The sequence below is a fragment of the Onychostruthus taczanowskii genome, unplaced genomic scaffold, assembly GCF_017590055.1.
Source record: "Onychostruthus taczanowskii isolate IOZ18803 unplaced genomic scaffold, ASM1759005v1 scaffold53, whole genome shotgun sequence".
Lineage (NCBI taxonomy): Eukaryota > Metazoa > Chordata > Aves > Passeriformes > Passeridae > Onychostruthus > Onychostruthus taczanowskii.
Window position 1 is genome coordinate 4,204,891 of NW_024502902.1, and position 20,420 is coordinate 4,225,310.

The 20,420-nt window shown below is 44.8% G+C and overlaps 1 protein-coding gene across 1 annotated transcript in view; it reads right to left on the bottom strand.

Moving 5' to 3' along the window:
* MCM5 (minichromosome maintenance complex component 5) overlaps positions 1-20,420 on the bottom strand; it is a 42,521-nt gene that overhangs the window by 3,909 nt on the left and 18,192 nt on the right. Inside the window, exons 19-20 of the transcript XR_005953542.1 lie at positions 15,466-15,719; positions 14,618-14,768 (exon numbers count right to left, since the gene is read on the bottom strand). The gene's annotated coding sequence lies outside the window, so the exon portion shown is untranslated. The remainder of the gene's footprint in view (positions 1-14,617; positions 14,769-15,465; positions 15,720-20,420) is intronic.

Consider the following 20,420-nt stretch of genomic DNA (forward strand, 5'->3'; position numbering starts at 1 on the left):
ACAAACAAAAACAACCCAAAAACAACTTAAAAATTCCATCCTGAACTGAAGTTAAAGTCTGTCAGACTGGAATTTGACCAGGACATAAGTAGTCTGACCACTGCTCTTTAAGGAGGTACTTGCAAATGACCATAAATTATGAGTTGCCTGGGTTTCTGTCTAATCAGAATTTAGAAGGTATTTTGATACCTGAATGTCAGTCTCCTATTAAAGATATTATTACATTTCTGAGGAAAGAAAATGGTAGAGTTATGCCAAGCAGCAGGAAAATAAATGTCTACTTTGTAGGAGCTAGGCTAAAACTGGTCACTAGCTTGCACTAACACTGTAAACAGGGGTCCAGGAGGCAGCCAAAACACTGAAATAAAATGACAGGGTTTAATTAAAAAAAAAAAAGTTGTTGTTTTTTTTTTTTAATGGAAAATGAGAACTGTAGTAAAACAATATATTGCTAACATTTTGAAAGTTATTCTGTTCATCTTTTGGACTGCGGGAGGTGGGGTAAGTCTTTATCCTCCTCTGAAATAGATGATAATTCCTTTTGCAAAGGACAGGACAAAAGGCTGCACTTTATTTTAATCATCCCTCTGACTCTAGCTGGTACTGAAAGCCACCTAACTGGCAGCCCACAAGAGAGAAATCTTCCACTTACCCACAAAAAAGCTACAGCTGTGATAGTGGGAAGGCACCAGGAGAGGACTGTGGAGGAAAATGCTTAGATCAAGTGAAAAAGGTGCTGTTCATAATATATTTGAACCATTCAATTCCATTGAAAATTATACTGGGGGGCTGTGATGTTGGCATCTGGCCATTGTGTCAAGGATCCTCTCCACTTCACCTCTATTTATGTCACTCAATGAAAAATCCATCAGGCAGGAACCACTTCCAGTTACTAAGGACCAAGGTTGTGTTTGAATGAGTGGCTGGCAGGGGAAAGTATTTGCACTCCCTAAATTCAGTCTCTTTTGTAAGGATCCTCTTAAACCTGTAATCTCTGCATTGTTGAGGGTTTGATTACTACTCTTAAAAAAAACCAAACCAACAAAACCCCTTCAGTTTTAATATGACTATTTTTAGCAAATATCTATAGTGAAGGAAGAAATGTGTCAGTGAAGCCCAGCAGTTTTAGGTGAACAGAAGGTACCAGCAGTTCAGCACCTAGGCAGCATCAACACCCTGGCAAGCATTCCCCACCTGCTGGACCAGTATGGTCTGAAATGTGTGTTTTCAAATCCAATAGCCACTTGTCTCTGGCAGGTTTGTCCTGCACTCTGTCCACAGCCAGGTCCCCTAATCCCTTCCCTAGTCCTGATACTGATGATTTTCTGTACCTACAGTGAATCAGATAACAGGGTTAGGTAAAAAAAAAAAATTCTCAAGAGGTTTTTTTCTCTAAACCATTGTACTGAAGGGGTCAAATGAGCCCCAGTTCCATCAGGAAGGAGGGGAGGGGAAATGGTAGCTGCCACACACCTTTCTCATCTGGACACTCTGTGGTGATGGCCTCATGAGTCTCAGCCAAAGGCTGCAGTTAGGGTTTGGGAGAAGGTTAGGATTAAAAAAGCCATAAAGCCTGGAGCTCCAGGAATACTGGAAGTGCAAAAGTCATGCCAAGGGGAGCATGGCACTGCCCCAGTGTCGCTCCCTCCGAGCCTCTTGCACCTTGACTACCCATGGTGGCAGAGCAAAGGAGAGAAATCTCCATTAAAGAATGGTATCATTGGAAGTTGTGTGAGCTACCTCAGATTTTGACCTGGAAAATGCCTGCAAAATCCCTTGTTTCCTAACTCACTCCCACTCAGCATTCTTCTGATGTAGGTGTTGGGAAATACATATGCAGATGGAATTGGCTGAATTAATAGATTTATTTCTAATGGGTTAACTGTCATTGGCTTGTGAATTAGAACCTCCATGGAGACAGAACAGAAGTTGCCCTTTCAGAGTCCTTTCAGAAAGTAAAGTTGGTCCTTGGATTCTAAAAGCTTGTGGAACCACCCTAAGGACATTTCTGTTTGAGAAGTTTAGGTCTGATGGCTCTACACAATAGGTCAGTGGAGCCATTTCTTTGTTCATTTGAGTAAAGTGAGAGTACCAAGTAGACACCCAGGTCAGAGGAATGGAAAGCACCATGCCAACAAAAGGTAATAAATCTGTGTCTGACAGAAAAATTCCTTCAGTCTGACATTGAAAATAACGTTTAATATTCACTGATGGCAGCAAAAATATCCCAGGATGGCAGAGGATGCACCTAAGTTAAGCAGAATAACTCAGAGCCACGTGGAATGTGAAACAGAGCAGAAGCCATGCGTGGAGATGGGAAGGGGCCTTAAATTATATACATGAAAGTCCTGGATAGAGGAATTGAGTGGAATCCTGTACAATGTGCCCTCTGGTACATTGGGCCTCTGATCACTCATCTTCCTCCTAAAATTTGTGTTCCAGAGGTCCCTCATCCTGTCCTCTTCTGAGCCAAACCAGCCTGTTCACAAGTCCTTGTCCTTCCATGCTAGAGCTCAGATCAGCTCAGTACCTTGGTACAGACAAGCCATTTTTATTTTGTGGTTGAACTGATTTTCCTTCAGCTTAGTGAGTCAAATCTGCAAACCAAGGAGTCCAATGTGTGTCAGAGAACGCATGAGATGCTGCTGGGGTTTGTGACTTTTCTCCTTTACTGAAAGCGATACCCGGATCCATGGCAGTGCTGGTTTTATGTGCCTGCAGCTGCTGCCATGACACAGAGTGCTTTTGTGAATTTAAACAAAATGATTAGACAAAGGATCAGCTAACCTAAAGTGCAGCACTGCTTTGTTAGAATTAAAACCTTTCTACATTTTTCACCAGATCTTTATACTTTGTTTAAAAATACATTGCTTAGATATTTCATTTTAACCTTGACATGTTTCTGTCAGCTTTTTTTTTTTCCTGCCTGTATTTCCCTGCCTGTAAATACAGAACACAGTGCTATCTAATCCTTCTTTGGTTCTATGTTTCCAAGCAATTGTTGGCCAGGCTGGGGCCTGTACTGTCCCCTGATCCTGCTGAGGCAATGTTGTTCTGTGATCACCCTAAACCAAGAGCCAGCCAAGTGCTGCTTCCTTGTGCTTAGGAGATCAGCCTTGTACAACACCAGCCTCTGCACAGCCTGACTCCTCATTCCAGCGGCTGCTTGAGGGAGCCTTCTCCCTCAGCCTGCATCACTCAGGCAGGACAGAACCATGCTTAAATACTTGCAGGATGAAGTGGAAACTACATGAAGGTCTTGAGACTTTCCAACATTCCCCAGAACTAGAGTTCCTGTGCTCCTAGTTGATATCTTACAAGGAAATAATTTTCATGGGTTAAAAGCTAGGGTAGCTTAGGTGCTTGTTTTATTAACCCCATTTTCATTATTTTCATGGCTTAGGAGCCTAGAGCAAAGGCTTCGACATGGTGTGGCCCTCACTGTGGAGTCATTCTTCCTTTCTGAGCATATCCAAGAGCTCTTTACCTGTTTTGTTGTTTTCACTGGAAAAGCATTCATAAAATGAAATGAGCTAAAGGCAGAGTATATAGGACACAGCCAAAGCCAGAGAGAGTGACTGGATCAATGGCACCATCAGGTATTTAAGGATTTTGATCTCATGTTGAACTAAGGAGGATGCTCTCAGTTTAGCAACAGAGGAGAGAGCATGAGAGCAACTCACTGTGTGTGCTGAGCAGCAATGCTGATTTACTCCAGCACAATTACTCCTCCATGAAGAGGAGAAACAATAGCTTGCAATAACTCTCTCCAATTGGCTCTGGAGAGATGAGTACTATTTGCTCCCTCTCCTTTCTGAAAATTCCCCTATATTCCTTGCCCAGATCTCACAAGCATCCTCCTGTGTAATGCTAGAGCATTACGTGATGACAGACATATCCAGCATATCAGGGAGGATGGGGAAGGGGCTGCAGTGGGGCACAGTAGCTGTGGAGGCTGGTGTACTTCCTGTGGCAGTGTGGCACTGCAGTGCCTCTCCCACCCAGGCACCACGGACCAGAAGACACTCAGGACACTCAGCTCTGTCTGACCCAGGAGGGCTCTGGGGAAGGAAATAGCCAGAGTATTGTGTCCTACACACAAGGTATGGGACACCTGGCCTGCTGCAAGGAGGAGTGAGGCAATTTGAGTTTCACATTTTAATCACCAGCCTCTATTGTTGTGCCTCCCACCACCACTGCTTGCAAAAGTCCAAATCTGCCAGGCTTCCTTTATCCCCAGATATTTTCTGTATCCTTGAAGAACATCTAAAATATGTAGGCTTCCTTGCAGCCCTGTGGGTGAGTACTCTTTCCCATGGATGTCTCTTCTCCTTAAATATCACAGAAAACACAGACATGAACAGAAACAAGCCTATAATAGTTTGCTATACTTTCTTATACCTGGTATAGTTGTTGGAAGCCAGCCCAAGAGGTAAATAATGGGAGGGAGCACAGGTCCCCATAGGCTCAGAAGATCTGCTTGGCTCAAACTGCTGTGACATCTCAGTGCTGTGCCTCCACCAGATGCTCCTGACCCTGAGCAGCATTTAGAGGGATGGTTGGCCATTTGTGCTGGTTTGAAAGTAAACTGGCAGAAGAAATGAACCCCACTCAATAACGTTAATAGAGATTTCAGGTTAGAGTTACAGTTTACTGGAGAGATTGCAATAAATGCAATGATACAAACTGATTTAAACTCACCAAGTCAGAGTACAGCCTGTTGGTCAGGGTGGTGGCCACAGTCCAACAAATGGTGGTTGCAGTCCTGTTGAAAGCAATGGCCCTGTAAAATTTCTAGTCCTCCTCTGGGTGTGGGTGGTGGTGTCCCAGGCCTCCAAACCCCAAGATTATATATGCTCAGGTTCAGGTGGGAATGTTCAGTACCTTCCACAGGGCAGGGAGTTTCACAGTGGAATGATGCAATCCTGTAAGTCATGGGGTACTTTGGGACTCCTTGATGGTCCAAGTGCTTGCAGCTGTCTATTCTGGTGGTGTCCTTGAGTTCATTATGGCCCATTAGAAGAGATGATCCCTTCAGGATGGGCTTAACCGTGCTGGTGCTTCCCCCAGAGGGAGTTATCACAGCTGAGTTATTTGTGAAGAAGACTAAACACTACCTGCCTTGCAGAGTTTGCCTCTCTCCTTATCTCATTTAACACCCAGCTTGTAGCCTGAGGTGTCAGGTGTGCACCAGACAGCTCCTGCAAACCATCCATCATCAACAGTTCATCAGAAATTACCTAAAGAGGAGTAGAATACACGGTTTTGTTACACTCCTTTAGTACTAAACTGGCACTCTACTGTAACCTGGACACCATGAAAAAGGGAAGGGGGGAAAACTGACTGCAAGTTTTTAAGATGCCATTTCCAGAACCCCTTTCATAGATTTTCTGATCTTTACGTGTTAGTGCACGGCTGTGTCAGTTCTTTTTTCCCTGTTCTCTTTCACAGCTCAACTCTGTCGTGCCGTGGGGCTGGCACTGCCACCTGGCCACAGGGAGCTGGCTCAGACCCTGGGCTCTGAAGAAACCCGGCCAGTGTCTGAGCACAGAAGCTTTACCTTCAAGAAGCATGGTGTTATGTAAGGGCAGAAGTGAATTTGAGGGGCATGGTCTGTATTTTCAGTGCGTTGTTGACATGGAGCCACAGGGAGTACACAGCACCTGACATCTCCCACTCCAGGCTGTGTCTGGGCACTGAGGGGCTTGGCTTCTGTAGCCACCACAGGCACAGCAATGCCCACACAGCCTGCTCTATGGCAAGTGAGATTAAGAGCTCACAGTTTACTGGCGTCTTGTAGGCAAAGCATTTGAGCCAGCGTTTTGGACTCTGCCCTCTCCCCATTCCTGTTTTGGCCAGCTTCAGACAAAGCCATGTTGCTCAGCTGGCTGAGCTTAACCCTCTGCATAGACTCTGGGTCTGCTTTAAATCACTTCTGTTGCATTCAGTTCCTTACTGAGCTGTGATGAATTAGTGTGGCTTTACTGTCACCACCATTCATGGTTTATTTTGGTTGTTCCAATTAACTCTTTCTCTCTTTCCCCTCAGCTCTTCTCCTGGGGCCTTCTGCACTCCAGGTTTTCCTCCCAATTCTTCCCTGAGTGGTTGTGACACCCCGTTGCTGAATTTAAGCACCTACAACAAGGACAGTGGCCAGAACCAGCTGTGCCCCTGCTCAACCATTCCCACCTCTGCCCTCTGTTCCTTCTCACACGGACAGCCCATGCTGTATCCCATGTCTCCTCCTGGCCTCTCACCCCAGCACAAGTAGATCATCTGGAACATGTTTTGACAAGCACCAAATGGAGCTACTTGCAAAACTGGGTCAAAATCAACAAATAATTTTGGCTGGGGGAAAAAAAAAAAGTTGTGAAGAGAAGGAGGAATTTTGAAAATGCCATGCAATGTCACTTAGACATGTGCAAAATGAGATGTTCCATTTTGTAAAAGCCTAAATCACATCAAAGATTTTCTGACTGATTTCAGACTTTCAAACAGCATTCCAATCACTGGATTCCAAAACAGTGAGTTTTGATAGTTGAATTGCAGTATTGTACTAAAAAAAAAAGGAAAAAAGTTGCAGAAGATTCAGAAGACAGTGTTTTCTCTTGGCCTTAGCAAAAAGGCCTAGGGATGACCTGAAACACCTTTACTTTCTGGTTTTCACTTTTTTATTTTGAGAAAAATATATGTAAATCTTTCTACTTCAGTTTGACCCAAACAATCCCCTCTACTTCTCCAGTATTCATCCCAGTGAAAAAACACACTAAGAAGGATCCTCTTCCACTCAGTCCAAGCCATGGCCTTGATTTCTACCATTTTAATCAGAATTTTGTACAGCATCTTCCATCTTTGGCAACAGAGGCATCTCCCCGAGACAGATTGGCTTTGCTGTGTTAACAGTAGCCTTTGAAAATCCACCCAGAGTTTAAATATAATGTGAAGAGATTTTAAGTTAATGTAATGGACTTTTAGTGCAGCCAAGCCTAGAGGTAACAGCTTTCAGCACAATGCTTCACTCAGAAAATGAAGTGGGTGACCCACTCCACTGAAGTTTGAAATTAAAATGGAAATGAACTTCCTCACTCATCCATCATGACACCTTCACTTAAAAAAGCTTCGGTCATCAAGAGAAAAGATGGGATGTATTTTTTTCATCCTGTTTCCACTATGCTCTGAGATAATTTTCATAGAAATCCTGAGAAGTCACTTGGGAGACAGCCCAGAAAAAGAAGACAAAGGAGGATGGATTTTAAGTGGTTTATAGGAATTTAAAAGAGAAGGCTCTATGATTAATTTCTGAAGTGCAGTGCCACTTCCTCCAGCCAGGAACAGTCACAGCAGCGTCCTGGCATTCTGAGGAATCAGGTCAGGACCTGCTGTGCAGGGCATGTGCCTGACCTGGCTTGCCCAAGGGCATTGTTGCTCAAAGCAAGGGTGACAAAGGGCAGCAGCAGCACCCAGAGCCACAGCCATGCCCCGGGTGCCACGTCCCCAGCCCGTGCCTGCCCACCCCAGGGCTTGCCGGCTGTCACTGCTCTGCTCTGTCACAGCAGTGACTTGTGCTATCCCATCTGCATCCCATTCTGCACATCAGGGATTGCAGCGTGGGCTCATCTTCATCACACAAAGGTGTCAGCAGGAAATGTGACTTCAAAGGCTGGAAATGCCCCACCACTAAGCCGGGAGTCTGACTGCAGGGTCTGAATCTGGCTCAGAGCCGAAATGCGCAACCCTGTGAACCATTTGTGGCACTTCTCCTCCAGCGTCTGTTTGGTGTCTCTCACCACAGCCACTTGCTAATTAGCATGCTTATTGTGGGTTGCTTGCTTCTTTTGAAATGTGCTAAGACACACAGTTCTGGAAAAAGCACACTGGCAAACTTGAAACACCTGTAATTATCTGCAGTAATAGCTACAACTTGGGCCCAATGGCAGGGAGCCACACTATCCTACTGTATCACATCCTCTGCCTATGAGCAGGCAGATGTCCCCTGCCCCCCAAAACACCTTCCCCACAACCAAACAGAACTTGGCCCTCCACGGCAAGGAGTGCTCATTGCTGCCAGGCAGCAGTGCCGTTTCCACACCATGCTCAGAATGTGTCTGTTGCTACAGGGAATGATTGAGTACAGCTGCCAAAAATCACCAGGGAATCTTTAAACTCCACAGTTAAGATGATTTCACTGCCTTCCTTGTCATTTCCTTGTTAGATTTGAATCCTGTAGGACTCAGTCAGGACCTACCCCATCTTTCTCGCCTGGCCCACAGTGCTGAAATCAAGCGCGAACACTGTGAAACCTGAATCACTGTATGTCTCTTTAATCAAACTTCAGGGCACAGGCAGTATGGCACAGAAAACCACTTCTGCAGAAAACAAACATTGTGTTTTAACCAGCACCAGCCTCCCTGCCTGATAAGGAAGACACCAGTTTGTAGGTTCTTCCATGTCCTTCCGACCTACGCATCAGCCCCGGCATCCTTGCTCAGATCACACAGCATCTGCACGATCTGAATCCCACAGGCAGGGCTTATTCATTGTCACATGGCTGGGGAAAACCCACACTCATCACTTGACATAGCTGCAACTTAACCCAGGACACGGAGAGACTGACATTTTAGGCAGCAGTTGGAAGCTCCCTCTCTGGAAGCTCTCGTGGGACGTGGAGACCTGATGAAGATGCTCAGGCCTCCAGGAAGCTCTGTACCAATGAGTGCACCAGCCATGTCAGCACAAAATTGAGCATCCTGAAAAATGCTTTATCTGAAACACAGAAGAGTAAGAGGAAAATTGAACCCAAAGAGTAAACATTCTCTGCCCCTCATCTGAAATGGGCAGCAACACTCTCTGATCAGTCTAGAAAAAAGAGCTCCATCTCTACTTTAAGAGGGTAACCAGCTTGCCTGCTCACTCCTGGAGGTACACCCATAAACTCTCTCTGCTCCTTTAGCTGGACCCAGCTGCAGTGTTAACAGGGGCTAGGCTCTCAGGCTGATTCTTGTCACCTGTGCCATTCCTCTTCACTAATTTAAAAATATTGGCACACTCCATTACTCTTTGCTAGGTGCAGCTTTCTGTGAGCCCACAGAGTGGTTCCAGCTCAGACTATGCATCACAGCATGGCAAAAGTGCAAGATGGAGAAGATGAGGCAGGAGTTCTACACTTGGCATTTGCAGCATTTGCCCACCTGTGAAACACAGTGATCTGGAAAGGGATGGTGACATTTCTTCATCACCCCTGAGCTAATGTCTGTGCCTTGAGGCTTGCCTTGCTCACATCTGAGTCACCCCATGATGGTTGCTTGCATTCCCCTTCCTGCTCTCTGCCAGGTTCTCACCTGAGCTTAGGAGCAAGTGAAGACATTGTCCCATGTGGGCACACACCAGTGGCCACCTGTGACACCTCTGCCCCTCCTTGCCAGTGCCAGGGCAGCCTTTGTCTCACAGGTACGTGACCATGAAGAGGGCAGAGTGTTTCCATCGGTGGGTGACACAGTCCCTCTGCTGACCAGGGCCAGCCACCATGTCAGAGAGAGGACAGTGAGGGACAGAGGCAGGAAGGGATGCTCCTCACTTCATGGATTAGGTGCTGGGAAGGTGGGTGGCCACACCGTACCTCCTGTCCTGGGTCTGAAGCCATGTGGCAGCAGATACTCAGCATGATCATGGCCCTCATCTCGAGGGGCAAGGGAGGCCAAGGTGGTGACTGGAGGTGCCTTGGCCCTGCAGCCCATGGAGCTGGGGCTGAGCCACGAAACAGGCTGGGACCTCCTCCCTCTCTTCCAACAGCCTCCTGCCACTGCCTTGAGTCCTGCTGGACACCAGTCCAAACCTCAGCTCTGGGTCTTTGACCACAGAGTAACATCCATCCTTGCAGCCATGTTTGGAACATGTATGTTTAAGCACCTGGCTAAAACCATCCTGGCAAAGGACCAAATCGTGTCACCTGTCCTCTTAATATAATTTAATATATATGCTGTGCATACATTCAATGCCCAAACTCACATTCACCAAAATAAACAGAAACAGCTGATATTTGACAGCTGTTTCTGCAGACGGCATAACTAAATTTTCATATCTTTTAATATTTGTCTTTAATAGAGAAACATGATTTAATTGCACCTTATTTGCAGTTTAAATTCATTTTATAAAATAACCACTGTGAAATTCCTTTACCTAAATTATCTGTAGATTACTTTTGATTCTTTATCTCTGTTTCTTCTCATTACTTGTCTTCTTTTCCCCTCTCACATTGTCTTAAAATGTAATTTTTGCTTTGTTCACCATACTGCTCCCTCCTTCCCTCTCTGCCTTCCTCTGTTCTTCACTTCATTTTTTATTTCTTTCTTTCCTTATTTTATTTTATTGAAATAATAATAATAATTTTTGAAAAAAGAGAGTGGATTTATTTATTGTTTTTCATCTCGCTGTCCCAAGGAAATAAGCCATGAGACAATGCAGTCTGGCCATCAGTCTCCCTAGTTTCTGCAGTGAAAGCCTCAAACATAACAAATTCTTACAAGTTGCATGAAAACCAATGACCAAGTGGAGATATTCAAGCTAGGAATGTGCTGAGGGGGAGGCCACAGCATAAATTTAACAGTTATTTTTCCTGTTCAGTATGCAATCAAGCCAAACTGCAAATGGAGATCAGACACATGATCACTGTGTTGTTTGGGCTCTTGAGTGGATATAGAGACAGGGACAGTGGGTACAAATTTGCAGGAACTCACATTACATTCTTTCTGCTGTTCACTGCACAACTTGCTTTCTGAATTTCCTAGAAGACATTTTATTACAGTGAAAATAAACAAAACCTCTGCTACATCTGGTTTATGAGGGGGGAAAAATGCTGGCACTGAGAAAGGGAAAACACAGGAACGACAGAATATAGAGAAAAATGTTTTGGGACTAAATGCTGCCTCAGAGTTGTGAACCAAGAAACTGTTTGCTGCTGTTTCATTCCTGTTTTGTTCAAAGAAAGAGGGTTTCATATACCTTCAGTGTAAATAAAGCAGGGCTGCAATAAGAAAATATATGGCTCCATTATTAGCTTTTTTCCCCTAAATGAAGCAGTCCTCATGTCGTTTAAAACTGGCTAAAAATACAAGTCAAAAAGGAATAATAGCTTTGTGAAGTGATCTAAAACGGTCCCGACATTGCACAGGCCTGGTGTGTGTGTGCTTTATCTTAACACTCCACTGGTGTTTATTTTATATGTGTTGTCATGTCAGAGCTCTGACAAGGCTTGAGCTGAGTTTCCATTCCCCAGGAAACACTTAACCCTCCCAAGACCAACAGCCCTGTCCAAATGAACAGAGATCAGCCTCGACCTCCTGCCCTTCTCTTGACCTTTCCCCAGTCCCACTGTCTCCCCCACCCACAGCACGCCTTCTGAGCAATCCTGTCCTCCAGTGGCATCCGAATTGCGGTACTGATGGCTCCAGAACACCACACTGGGGCCTAGCAAATTCCCAGTTGTACTTTGAACTGTGAAACGTTAATGGCTGTGAAACCTTGGGTTCGTTGTTTTTCCCTTCCGGTTTTGAATTTCTGTGTTGATCTATTCTGTTATATTTGTCTCTTTTAACCTAAAAGGTCTCTTCTCTTCTCTTCTCTTCTCTTCTCTTCTCTTCTCTTCTCTTCTCTTCTCTTCTTCTTCCTTTTTTTATTTTTTTGTCATCTAGTTCATGGCTTCTGGGGTCTGGGTTTTAGAAAAGCAGCATTCCAGGCCACAGGTAAAAGTTGTCATAAAGATTGAGTGGTACTGGCATCTGTTGTAGTACACTTACCCTGCGATTCCTGCTCTTGTGGCTGTCCCTAGCTGTCAAAGAGCTTTTTTGACTCCCAACATCAGGCTCTTCACTACCCTCTTTGTGATGAAGAGCACTTTTGACGCCAAAAAAAGAAAATTATATGGATAAAGTTCTTCATGACTCCAAAAAGAAGTCACAGATTGTTTTGCTTTCCCAATTGTTTCAATAACCTCACACAAATCTAGAGCTCTGGAATCCTGATATCCCAGTTTCTCAGATTTCAGACATATTTTGCCTGCATGGGGCACTGTCCGGTGACTGAAGCGTTAAGGAAGTTTCCTTTATTGAATTGTATTTTCATTCCGTCTGTCTCTACTCTTCCCCACCCCACACCCCCTCAGGATTTTATAACCTCCATGCTCTATTTTGGCTAGTGATGTCAGAGGCAGAGCAGTTACCATGGAGAAGGGGACAGACTCCTCTGAGATGGACACAAACATAGCCTAAATCTACAGCAAACTCGTGATTCATCAGCCAAATTGCGTGTCATCATTAATGACTTGCAAAAGGGGTCATTGATAATTTTTCACCTTAATGTATGTGGTGGTGGACAAGTTTATTAAAAACCTAATGAAAGAATGGCCAATGTTTACATCAGAAAAAGCCACAACACATGTTATTAATGAATAAGTGGAACAATATCAGGCACCCTCTCAAGAATGGTTACAAGAACATGGCTATAGAAACCAAGCTGGGGGCTGGAAATTTTCACTGAAAGAAAACACAATTACTCATTGCACGCCAGGATCAATGTCACAATGATGCACAGAAAATGCAAGGAGCTCCTTAAATGGTGAGGAGAGAACAAATCCAATGGCACTAGGTTGATTAAAGGGCATCTCTGTGAGGATGCACTGATGTATTTCAAAATATTTCTGCTTTTCTTTCTGTTGTTTTGTTATTCCTGGTGTTTGGCTTACTTCTTGAGTTTTGCTTATTATGTGAAATATTTCACTCCTGCATAACCCTCTTTTCTCAACAGCTGTTTAAACTTTTTCCTCTTCCATCACTCTAGGAGCATTTTCATAAGGTGAATGCTCCACAGTAACCTTTGCTTGCATATGAAGGGGTAAGCTCAGTACCAGGACAGGCTCTGGGAACACCATTTGGCTCCAGAACACTGTGACTTGACATGTGTTCTGGAGCCAAATAAGTGTCCAAGATCAGTAAAAAATCCTATGTACTACCTAGGTTTAGGAAAAGCAGTTCAGAAACACCAAGAAACCCTTTTTTGGTCATAGAATTCAGCACTGAGATGCTCTGCAAAAGTTTTCTATGAAAATAGCTTCGCACATTATTTCATAAGAATAGGAAATATTCTCATCTTATAAATAATAACAGAGTTGAGAGCTATTTGTTTTCTCAATTTGCTTTATGATTGGGAGGCTTTTTTGCTCACCATCAGGGTGCTGGGAGTATTTATCTCTCTAGCAACACAGAGGCTAAAATGAAACACCAAATTCAGCTCCAGCTCACAATCCAACATAGGCAGAACAGCATTCAGTTCATTCTTGTATAATTTTATAGTGTTTTGAAAATGGTCAAGTATAAAAATGTAGTTAAAATGACAGCACTAAGAGCTCTCTGGATCTTGGCAAAAAATGCTCATTATTGCTCCAGTGGAATTTCTTGATGAGGTGTTGTGGTAGCTGTAGCTGGCTTCTTTGGTGGTTATTAAACGGAGCACCCAGAGGCATCTCCTGGCTCAGGAATTCCTGTAACTACTGATTTTCAGAAGGGTTCTTCTGAGACAACACCACTTAGGACTTAGCCTGCACGCTGTACTCTTCCTTATGGAAAACTACCTGCTGGAAGAGGCAAAGTTGGATCTCAGGCTGTACCTCCACCTCTTTCTTTACCTTCCATTCACCTTAGCTCCACTGGCATGAATCACATGAACCTGCCTTGGAAATCATGGAGTTGTAAGGGCTCCCACGCCTTCAGGATCCAGGGTTCTGGAGAGCACTCTTCCATGAGTACAGCATGTACGCTACCCTTGTCCCTAAATGTCCTGACCCCTCTCAACTGGGCTTGTTCTCTGCCATGGAACAGAAAGTCCTGCTTTGGAGAGCGAGGTATAACACCCTTCAGAAACACATCCCACTCTGCCAGAGCAGGGGAGGAAAAAATGGGGGAAAAAAAAAGAAATAACGGAAGACTCCCAACTGTGCTGCAGTACAAAGGAATATCTTGTTCTTTTTGAGGTCCATATGGGAAACTTAAAATGAATTGGTTTGCTTTATGGATTTTTAAATTTTTAACTTTAAGCCAACATGTATTAAAAAAGAAATTGTGGAGTGGGAGATCCTGACACAGATCTGCAGTTCCAAGAGAAGAAATACATTTCATTTTCCCCCATTTGTTTCTTTTCCTCATTTCCCGTCTCTCAGCTAAGGGAGCACCCCTGCAGAGTGCTTTTAATTAAGCAAAACCCATTTGTTTAATGTCTGGAACTGAGGGAAGCAGGAGTAAACATTCCTGTGAAACACCAGTGTAAATTTATTTAAGGGTGGGAGTTTGTAATGACCAAATCACATCTTGTACTCAAACTCCACTTAAATAATCAGACTGAGAGTGCCCAGAGACTGCCTGGGAGCTGTTTTTAGAAGAAGAAATGTTTTGTTCTGTTATCTGAGCTGTCCCAGGACAATTCTGCTGAGAGGATGTTGTCACCAAAGGGTGTCCTAAGTGGGTACTCATGGACTGACCCTCTGTGCAAACTGAGAGACATGGAACACAGCATGACAAAACACCCTTGTGGAAAATCATCTCACTTTTTCCTTTATGTGTTTAGAAATTACCTCTTTTATTCCTTCCAAGATGAATCTTCATTCAATCCATCTTCATGAAGCCATCTTCACCAATTTCCACTCGTGGATTTGGTAGAAAATGAAGTATTGAAAATTTTAAAGTGGGGTTTTTTCTTCTGAAATTCTAGCATTTTCCTTTTCTCTGTGAGAAAGCAAACAATGAAGTTTTGCAAAAAAAAAAAAACCTGTCATTGTGTTCGCGGGTCCCAGGATGAGGGAAGAGATCAATCTGACTCCATATTTCTTAGAAGGCTGATTTATTATATTATGATATTATATTACATTAAAAAGTGCTATACTAAAGCTATACTAAAAATAATAGAGAAAAGAATTCATCAGAAGGCCAGGAAAGGAAAGGAATGAATAATAAAAACTCATGACAGACAGAGAGTCCAACACAGCTGGACCATGATTGGTCATCAAGTAAAAACAATCCGCATGGACCAATGAAAGATGCACCTGTTGAATTCCACAGCAGCAGATAATGATTGTTTTTCTTTTCCTCTGAGGCTTCTCAGGAGAAAAAATCATGGAAAAGGATTTTTCAGAAAATATGACAGCGACAAAAATCCTAATGTTTTTGATTTCACTAAAATTTTCCATGTGTTGACCAGCCTTGCCTGACAATAAGGACCCCAGCCCTCCTCAGGGTGAGATGTTGCTGGCTGAAAGCTCTCAGGGCAATGCTGTCCAACAAGTGAGATTCACAGTGGCCTCAAAACGAATCTTCTGAAAGTGGTCACTGCTGCATGCCACAGCTTGCACGCTCGCCACAAATTGGCTCTGGCAAATCAAGCGTGGCTGACCTTCTCCTGAGTGAGTCATTTATTTCTGTGTACCTGTCATTGCCTGCCCCACTCAGCGGTACTCCAGCTCCAGACTGATGGCCTCAATACTCAGAGATAACGCTTCCCACCTCCTTTCTGATTTCAGGGGCTCCTGGGTGTTGATCAACATGCTTTTCTCTCTTTCTGCTGTCTTCTGCTCGTTCCTCTGGATGTGGGAGATACGCTGCCACTGTCTCCTCAAAGCAGCGGCGTCTTCAGGCTTGGGGCTGGGTGCAAACCTGTCCTGAGAGGAGGTGCTGGACCTCCTGGTGTGAGAGATGGGAGATCTGCTGAGGAAAGTTACTGGAAAACCCATTTTACGTTGCCTCTCACACTGGTGTTGGCAGAGGCCGGATCAGTGCACAGCCAAGCTAGCAGCCCCCGGTGCACGCAAGAAGGGAGTGCAGCCCTGGGGCACAAGAACAGCTCTGCCCTGGTTGCAAGAAGCTGGGATGTATCCAGTCCCACTGCCTCAGGGGTGTCATAGCATGCCTTGTTTGAGGACAGACAGCTTTTAGGTGGAGAGCAAATTTCCAGAAGCTCCTTCTAACCAACACCTAATCTCTCCTTCCTCATCTACCCCTTTTCCTTCTTTCTGCCGCACTTGTCAGTGATGCCACCCTCTCTGCTCTGTCACACATGTACCAAAATCCTATGTGATCTTCAGCTCCTTCTTCCTCCTCCTCCTTCCCTGACTTTATAATAAATTCCTGAAGCTACAGTTCAGCAGACCAGGGGTGGCAGGGCCTTGTTCCAGCCCTGGCACTGGGGCTGGTTCTGCACATCTGTAACACACTATAAGCAGTGCTTTCTGCCAATTGCTGAGACCAGAAAGCAGGGATTCATTCAGTCACAAGCCCCCAGTAAAAAAAAAAAAAAAAAAAAAATAAAGTATGGGGAGAAATTGGAGCCATTTTCCTATTTTGGGATGTGGGAAATTGCAGGTGTCCCTGGTTATTTATGCTGGTAGTGTTTCCAGCCAACAGTTCTCAAGGGTGTTGAGAAGGAGCTACAGTGTCTTTTGGTTGAGCAGCACAGTAATTTACAACTTACAGATGAGTGCACACACACAAAAACTTGTGCACATATCAAAGCCCAAGCACCAAAACTGCAGGCAACCACGGAGCAGAAATCTTCCTGACAGGCCCTGTGAGGAGCTGTCAGAGGTAATGGCACACGGCCATCTTCACCATCCTGGGAAAAATCCATGTCACCACGCTCTGTCCGGCGAGGCAGCTTCTGCTGCTGCTGATCAGGTCCCCTCTGGACAGAGTGAGTAAACTCTGAGCAATAAAGGATTAGCAAAGCAACCACCACGGATCCACTGGGACTTCTCTAGAAAACCAGTTCTGCTTCATTCCCACCAATTCAACTTTACTCATCCCTTCCAAAAGAAATTACAACACAAGCAAAAAATACTAACATAACATGAAACAGACCTTCACTCCTTATCTGAAGACCCTACACAGATCCCACTCCCTGAAAGCCTTCACTGCTGGGGCAGACTGACTGCCTTAGGCTGGGGTACACAAAATCTATTTTCAGTGCCCTGATCTCACATGGCGACTGTGATATCCTTATACCCTGTACACTGAAAGGAAACAGACCCATTCGATGCAAAATAACAATATGTGGTGGACAGGATCATGTGCAGGACAATACTTTAATTTTGGTTAATGATGCTTCTCTGTGCTTTTTCTTACATGGACTGAGAAGAGGCTTCTGTCTAACTCGATAAAGTGTGTGGTTCAGAAATATATTTAGCCCTCATAGCACAAAATAAACCTCCTAAATGGGGTTGCTGTAGGCACTTACTCGTCTAGCAAACTAGAACAATCTCAAATGTACTAATGACTATGGATTTTATACAATTTCTTTATTAAATAATTGTGGCATTAATCTCCAGCAAAACTGCCTCAGACCTCAACAGGCTCAGATCAAGGGATCCATTTGAAGTGAGTATTTAGAGTGACCTCACATTCTTTCCATTTATTTTCCAGATCCCATCTTCATCTGCTGGGTACATACCACACCTTTCCATCTATTGACATGGCTCTGTACAAACAGCAGATAAGAAGGAGTAATTAGGTGGAGGGGCAGAGAGGAGTTCCATGAGGGATGAAGCTCATAGCCCTGCAGTCCCAAACGCCATGGGCTGAGAACAGCTGCAAAGAGGAACCTGTCACCAGGCATGGGACTGACTCCATTCCTCGAGTCTGCAGCAGTTGTGGAGGCCAAGAGAGGAACAGGCAGGTGTAGGAGTGGAGGCTGGGGAGCTGGGACTGAGCAGAGCGTGCCTTTATGGAACAGCCAGCATTTCTCTGCTTGCCTCCTCAGAGGCAGCTGTGTGTTTTGTCTGAAGCCAGTCTCTCACTGGAGCTGCTTGAGAGCAAGCACTGAAGAGCCCCTATTGTAAAAGCCACACAAAAACACAAAGGAGAGAGCCCAGAGTAAAAAAAAAATTCCATAATAAAACTGTCAAGGGAAAATGAGAGACTAGAAACCTCTGTACTGGTGAGTAATTAGGAACAGTGACTCCTCTCTCCAAAGCACTTGAGATAAACTGTCTCCTTGGAGAGAAGCATTTGGGGTGAGATGCACACATGGACCAGGGGAGTAGATGACCCAGGGAAGAGTGCCCAGGAGCTGCAGGGGAGGGATATGTGGCTTGAGCCCTTGCCAAAGAGCTCAGAAATTCCCACTTCCTTGTGGGCTTCCTGATGCCTCTCCCACAATTTCTCCAAATTAGGTCACTCCCACACAGCCTACAAGTCAGAGCAGCCAGCGCGGGACCACCCAGGGCAATGGGGAGGATGCTAAGGATGATGAAGCAGAAGCCCAGATGATGTCATGCAAGGGAGGCTTGGGCAATTAGAAACATATTCCATTGGACAAGGGGCAAAGAAAAGTCCCAGATGATGGTGGAATGTGATCTCTGAGTTGTGGCCCAGCCCAGGGGGGAAGTCCTCGTGTCACCGTGCTCTGTGCGTGCACCCAGCCCAAGCTGGCATCTGGGGACCCGTCTGGCACCCGCAGCATGGTGGATCCTCAGCTGAGGTGTTTCTCTGCCAACAGAGGAGAGCTGACTTTGCCAAAGTCATACTTGCTCTGGCCAGCTGAGAGAGCTGTTCCCATGATTACCTTTTCATCAGCAAGGAATGAAATGTGGTGTCAGAGCCCCAGGTTATTTCTCAGCTAAATATTGAGAATCTGCCTCCTATGAACTGTCTGGGATTCAGTCTTCCCAGCACCAGACCAGGGCCTGTTTCCCTGCTGCATCTCATACTCCTTTTCCTACCCAGCCTGCTTTTACCAGAGGGATGGCTGCCTGCACCAGTGAAAAATAACAGCAGCAGATCACCAAAATTCAATTTCTCATCCTCCTTCTGCTCTTACTTCCCAGGTCACAGCAAGCCCTACCAAGAAGCTGCCAAACAAGAATCAAGCCTTTTTAGGGCAAATGGTGATGAACTCCAGATCTGGATGGTCTTACAGACTCTCAGAAGAATTCAGTTCACATTTGGGTTTGCAAAGTGAGTCTGTCTAACAGACACAGGAATACCTTCAGGCTGATTATTCCTCTTCCTCGCTGTAATTAGGAGAAGGCATCTAGCTGATGGAGAAAAATCATGTTTGGTTCAGCTCACAGAGCTGAATGAAAAAGTCTGTGTTCCCTGAAAGCCACTCATGCACCTCATGGCTCAAAAGAACGACTGGTTCTAGCAAGAGGACCCATGCCTTTGAACAAATCACCTGCTGTTTTTAGCCCAGACACTGAGACACAGAAGTGCACCAAATGAAATAACAGATGAAACACAGATGTGGAAACCAAGACAACCAAGAACTGATGGAGTTCAAATGACAGAAATAACCCTAACAGATCAATACCAGACTAGGCAGCCTGGAAGAACATGTGTTCTCAAATACTCATCTGTCAGACTGAGAGCAGAAGTTACTTTCATTTCAGAAATGATGAAGTCATTGACATGCCAGGTATAAAACACAAATGCCAGACCCTTGGCATTGTGCAGCTACCTGACAAAGGCATTAAGTTAGTTGGACTCATTTGAAGCACAGTCTTTTTATATTTTCAAAACACCAAGTTCTGTGCAAATATTCCGGCTGCCATGGCAACGTGGTACATTTGTTCCCGAGTGTCATTTCCCATCACAATTGGTTGGGATTTTTCTTCAGAACTTTGCCCAACTTCAAAACTTTGGTTGCTGAGGCAACATCTCTCTTTAAAGGGAAGTGATTGGCTCTGCCTATCTGTGCCAAGGCAAGGGCTCTTCTGTGAAGACCGGCAAGCTACGGCAAGGGCGGAGGTGTTAGGGAGGCTAAAAAGATATCCAAGGAAGCAGGGGAGAGGAAGGAAGTGTGCTGAGAAGTGGCTGCGGAAGGGCAACACGCCTTCATGTGAGGCAGGTGGGATGGGCTCTGAGTGGGAGGCTCCAGGCTTAGCACAAGGAGCTAATGTGCCACATTACATCAATGAGGAGATGAAATCAGATCTCGTTGAGAAAACACTTTGCCTTTGATATATCCCGTGAGGATCTCGTGGAGATGCATAGTCCTCACAAGACCTCTGCAAGAAAGGAATTTGTCACTGGGCTCGTTTGGCAAAAAACTGATGGAGGCAGAGAGAGATTAAATGAGCTACTGAAGGTCATACAGTAAATTAGTGGCTGATACAGGAATAAGCCCCTGGGGGTGTTATGTTTCATTTGTAAGATCATCATTTCTCTGATATTTAACTTGTGCTTAAACAGAAACCAATTTTCCTTCTGCAGAGAAGCGCTGCAGTCCGTTTTTCTCTCACTAACATATTACAGTCCTCACCTCTGCTATTTGTCAGTGTATTTGGCTGAAATGCACTGAAGCAGGGATTACTTCTTTCCAGATAGCGAGGCAAAGATCTGGACTCTTCCTGACATCCTGCTGCAATAAATGTGATCACCAGCAATGAG